A 6256-nucleotide genomic window follows, 5' to 3' on the forward strand; every position below is an offset into this window, starting at 1 on the left:
ATCAACAACTTTTTTCTTTCCTAGAAACTTGGCCGAGACCATTCAAAATCATATAAACACCTCATTATTCTTCTGGATTCTAAGTTTGACCCAACTAAAAGAACAGCAAAAGCATGCAGTAAAGGTCAACAGACGTATTTTGCTCTTAAAATAAGTGCACTCCTCAATTCTGCAACTCTTTCCAAGTTTTACAAACGTATTATACTTCCTAGTGCTGTGTATGGTAGTGAACTATGGGGTGACCTTAAAAGAATGGCAACCGCGCCCTTTACGTATCTGAGCACTTCATATGTAAGCACGACATCAGAGACATAAGAAATATTATTTATGTCTCTGACGCCATGAATCTTCCAAAACATTATGTTACAAGATCAGACATAAATCAATCTTTGGACTTTAACCAATAGCTTCCGAAATTAATAACCGTCAACTACAGTTCTTCGGCCTTCTCTGTTTAACGGACAAAATGCCTCACGAAAAAGATCTTTCTTCTTCGCCTTTTTTCATACCTCGATTCTCCAAACTGCAAACACTACGGTTTTATTCCTGATGTTATTCACCTTCTGGATAAATGTAATCTCGTAGAAAATCGGAACTCATTTTTACAAAATGGAACTTTTTTTAAGGGGGATGTGCGGCCATCTTGTACATTTGAGGGTAAGAATGTAAAAAAAATTTGTACTGGCTTGTTTCTGCCCGGAACTGGCCAAAAATATTGCCAAAAGACGTAAAAGCAATAACTACGAAGTACTACACACCCCTGCAAATGTGTTCGGGTTGTTTTCTTTATCGCTGCTAAATATGTAATAATCATGATAATTCCAGAGGTACTCGAGTGAAAGTTCACGAGACTTCACCGAGATTTGTTTATTTCTTATGAAATTTCGAGCGGAAGTATAAGTGCTCGAATAATATTCTCAAAATACGTAAGTACTGGTCGTTTTTCATATAATCATATCCTACTTTGACTTATGTTAAAACATGAAAATCTTTTAAGATGTACATATGTCTCATTTCACCATCTAGCGGTTATTTATTCTAAACGATAATATTCAGAGCAGAGTTATCGTTCGTGTTCAACCACGTGTAAAGTTGCTTAATAAAATCATAGCCATGTGCAATATTGTGTGCATTACCATGGTTTTAAATAAATAATAGGTGTCTGTTTTGCATAAAACTTTGTATATATATCGAGCCATTTTCAAGGAACATTCTGCATAAAATAGTATAGTCTGTTTCACTGTTGATTCTATTACTAGGTCAGGCGCGGATCGAAAATTAATTCTTAGGGAGGATCTCTACTTAGCACGTTAATTGTTGCAACAGCAGACAAAAACTATTTTTTGTAGCTACATTTATTTCCACCAATTAATGAAGATAAAGTTTAAAACCTCTAGATTTTATATTTTACTACAAGTACCTAAATTCCATGAAATAGACTATAAACACGAGGTATGATTTTTACTGCGAAACTGAAAGGGTCAAACAAAACCACGTGTTCTAAAATTTAAATGACAGAAACATTCGCAGGGGGTGTACATGTCATTTTGTTTTAAAAGCATGCATACAAGAACAGGACAAAGCCTTTTTAATCACTCAGAGCAGCTGTCGAACTGCGCAGCTACAAACTTATTTTGAAGATTTAAAAAATCTGAAAAAAATTTGAAAGGGGTTCATTGGTGTCCTCTCTATAACCTTTTGTTGAGAAAAAAAATTGAATCTTGGTCATTTAGGTTGTAACTTTGCCTCAAAATAGGGTACCCTTTTTTTATCAGTAGGCATTGGATCTAGTTTTAGAACAAGAAAAATCCAGACTATGTACATAAAACTCCTGTGTCATGGAGACAATTTGACGTTATATTTTCATAGAAAGAAAAAATTCAATTCAAAACAATCCGTTTTGAATTTGATATACATCTCTATACCTGCCCCATGTGTGTATTACCGAGTTTTTAGTTCTATAAGTATAAATTAAAGTTAATTCATTTTAGAAGTGGGATAGGGGTCCCAAAAAGTGATTGTCTTAAATTTAGAAAAAGTATACATTATATTTCAATGAAAATATATCTATAATGTACCTCCACAGACCCAGACAAATATATCTTGTGGTTTTCGAGGCCCATTTTAAGAATAGGGTACCTTACTTTGAGACAAAGTTACAACTTAAATATGCAAGCTTAGACATTTTTCTCAACAAATGGTTGTAGAGAGCACCTTAAATAAGCTTGAATGAAAAAAAAACTGTTTACTCAGCTGTGCTCAACCACTTTACAACTTCCAGATCAAACCACAGGGGCATCGTATCCGCTCTACACTCTATGGCATGTATATAAATATTACATTAGATTTCGTGGGGACTCAATTTTCGTGGTATTCATGTGAAGCCCTCGCCCACGAATTCACATCCTCAACGAAAACTAGTTATAAAAGATTTAGTTTACCTTCTGAAACTAAAAACTGACGCATCCATGAAATTTTATACATCCTCACGAATAAGGAAAAAACACACAATCAATGAAAATTGGCCCCACGAAATTAATTAAATGATTCCACAGTATGTTAAAAATCATTCATAAATGTTTTTGAACATGTTTCTACTTCATATTTCTACTACATTTCTACTACATTACTGTGGAATCATTTGAATTCATGGGGCCAATTTTAAGATATCTCTTTCTAAAACTGTTTTCATTGAAGGTATAAATTCGTGGGAGAGGGCTACCCACGAATACCACAAAAATTAAGCAACCACGAATTCTATTTTATCCTACTTTTTTCTTCATGTACAAAAATACTAACATTAAATTTTAAGTAAAAACGGGTTTTTAATGGAAATAATATGCTAAAAATGGTAGCATCGGGGCAATTTTGTAGGTCAGGTCGGGTTGCCCTAAAGACACAATTTTTTTTTGGCCGTAAACAAACAGGTTCACACTAACTTGATGCTGAAGACTATAATACCTCCTGGTAGCCGATAATGGATACATTTAATGCAATAACATGTCTATTATTATTAATCAAGCTTTTTTTTTTTTTTATTAAAACCAGTTTATCATTGAAGGTATTTAACGATATATAGATTTCCTTTTTCCGTTCCGATCCAGAGCTGGTTAAGTTGATCAACAGCTGTGGCAGTAATAGACTCTTGCATATCAGTACATATTTTGAACATACGCTCAAGACTTGCGTCGATGACGATGATTTTTGCGCCCGAGGCCACAATGACATTTCCAAGGTTGTCAACAGATGCACTAGCTGAAAAATAGTTCTTGAAATGCACTCTACTGATAGCTTTGGATGAAATTTTACCGCTGACTATAGGAAGGATAGCAAATTTGAAAGTACACATGACAATGATTTGTCCATGATGAGAAATGATATGATTCATGTGTCTAGAATCTGTTGTTTTAATGACTTCCCCAACTTCACCATTCATGTCCAATTTAAGTATGAAATGCTTCGACGATTTACGCATATTTCCTATCACGTATATTTTTCCATCTTGATAACAAACTCCACAAAGAGTATCAGCGTACGAAGAAAGATCTGCAAACACCCTCCCTGTTCCTTCTCGAGGAATCAATTGAATTTCAGCTCTAGAATGTTCACCGTAACCTCGTGTCACAAGAAGGTCGCCATTTTGTGTACAGCAGGTAAAAACGGGATAATCCAAATTGAAAGATCTAATTTCGTCTCCAGATGCACTAAACAATTTTACGTGTTTATGCTGAGAAGTTACCCACACCTGGTTGTCATGTGTGACACTTATTCCACTTATGCGTTTATCCACCCCAAGGAGAATATGGCTTTTTACCTCCACTTTCTTTAAAAACATGTTTGTAATATCGTCATGCAGATTTCTTCGAGTTTTCTTATTGGTTGATCCTTCCTCCACTGTCACCCTATTACGATCTTTCTGCAGTGTAGTATTACTTTTGTCTTTTGGGGACTTACAACCTACACTCTTACGTCTTTGTGAAGTTCTGGGGTGCGTTACTTTTTTCTTCTCAATCGATCCCTGATCCTGTCCTGATCGAATATGTTTTTTCCGATCAGATTGTCTTGTGTTCTTTAGACTCTCTTGCTTTCCTTTTAAGGCTGTGTTCTTTTTGTTTTTCCCACAGTTCTCCGCTGTGGTGAAAGGTTTGTTTCATTTCGAGTTGAATGAGTTTTCTTTTTCTGGCTGTTATCAATCTGGGCTATGAGTTTTGATTTCTTTAGCTTTTGTTTCTTTTCTATGACTGCATTCCCCTGTTGGTTGATCTTGACAAGTTTCAATTAAGAATGTTTGTTTTTCTCTGATGCTTTTGGTTGAATCAATTTTGGCAGGATCCTTTTTGGTTTCCCAATTAATGTGTTTGTGATTGGTGTTCTTGATTTTGTAGAAGTTTTGTGCTGATCAATATGTACCCGAGTTGTTCGTTTCTGCTTTGCTTTTTATTTGTTGCACCGCAATCTAAAAATGACGATTTCAGCAAACTATTAATGTTTTGTCCGTGTACGTCTTAGATAAAGGATTAATTTTTGGCAATAACCGGCTATGGATATTGATCTAATTAAAGGGACTTGGACACGATTTGATATCAAAAATTGTATATTTATTTTTTATGTATAAAAAGGTTTATTGGAGCATTTTAAATGATTGACCAAAAATTAAATGTTAATTAATGTCAAGTTACAAGCGAAATACAGAGGTAAGAAATGAAAGCTAAGTAAACAAAGCTCGAGTGTCATAGTTGTTTACAAAAAATGTAATGTAGAGAATTACCATTTCTTACACAAAATGACATGTAAAAAACAATTTAAAGGGACTTTGACACGATTTGAGATTTAAAAAAAAATGTTTTTATTTTCTATGTATGATATGGTTTACTGGTGCATTTTAAATGATTGACCAAAATATTGAATGTTAAAGTCAAGTTACAAGCGAGATACAGAGGTAAGAATTGGTTGTTATGTAAACAAAGCTCGAGTCTTATAGTTGTTTACAAAAAATGTAATGTAGGGAATTACCATTTCTTTGACAAAATGACATGCAAAAACAATTTAAACTTATTCGTTATCTTCATAAATGCTAATATCAAAAAAAGAAAGATACATTTGATTGAAACTTACACAAATACTATACATATGTAAAAAATAACAATATTCGAGCTTTGCTTAGAAAACAAAGAATGATGAACTAGCTATCTTGCTTATAAATTGATGTTTGATATTCAAATTTTGACAAAGCATTATAAACTTCTATAACTATCATTATAAACATTGAAAATGGAAAAATAAAATTTTGAAAATTTTAAGTCAAATCGTGCCTAAGTCCTTTTAAACAATTTAATATCTTTTTAAATACTATTATCAACAAAAGAAAGTTACATTTGATTGAAATTTACACCAATACAACGAATATGTAAAAATGACATTATTCGAGCTTTGTTCACAAAATAAAGAATTATAAACTCCGTATCTTGCTTATAACTTGATATTTGAGTTTCAAATGTTGACATAACATTATATACTTTTATATTTATCAGTATAAACATTGAAAATGGAAAAACAAAATTTGAAAATTTTAAGTCAAATCGTGTCCAAGTCCCTTTAATTAGCGAATGCAATTATTGTTTTTCTAACTTATTAGTTGCAGATAATCTACAATTTCAATTTATGAAATAAGCCATTTTAATATTTTCATGGACACTCAATTTAATTTTAATCAATACTTTTACTAAGAAAGCCAGCTATAAAATGCTATCCAATATACGAATACGGTTGAAATTTTTTTTGATTTCCTTATTTAGTTAATCTAGCTACAAAATCAATTTACAGAATCATTGTCCACGAATTTATGTGTGCTTGAAACTACGATATTTACTACAACATATAAATTGATGTACATGAATATAAATGATAATAATTCACCCCAGTCTTTATTCCGTGTCCTCTTTCGAAGATTATATGGCATTTGAGATTGCGACTTGGAATGGTGGGTTCCAGAAGATTTTCTTTGACCAAAATCGTCTGATTTATCTGTCAATATGTAAATACAGAAGAAAAAAATGAGAACAATTTTTTGTAAGAGAATAATAACAATGGGGTTTAAATCGGCATATGAATATAATTTTATCATAATGCAGCAATTTAAACTGTAAAAGATGTGAAATATCTTAATCATTCAAAAATAATTAAAACAGAAAATTATAATTATTCCAAAAAGTGATTGAAGCATTACCGTCCAAAAGTTCCATTTCTACTCTGGAGC

The 6256-nt window shown here is 32.6% G+C and overlaps 1 long non-coding RNA gene across 1 annotated transcript; it reads right to left on the reverse strand.

Annotated features, from left to right (window-relative positions):
• Positions 1–2852: 2852 nt before the first annotated feature.
• Positions 2853–6256, reverse strand: LOC105342451 (uncharacterized). Its single transcript, XR_004603918.2, has 3 exons — positions 6227–6256; positions 5917–6024; positions 2853–4456 (listed from the first exon to the last, which is right to left on the reverse strand). It is a non-coding gene; the product is annotated as an uncharacterized lncRNA (long non-coding RNA).

This window comes from Magallana gigas, chromosome 5 (assembly GCF_963853765.1).
Source record: "Magallana gigas chromosome 5, xbMagGiga1.1, whole genome shotgun sequence".
Classification (NCBI taxonomy): Eukaryota; Metazoa; Mollusca; class Bivalvia; order Ostreida; family Ostreidae; genus Magallana; species Magallana gigas.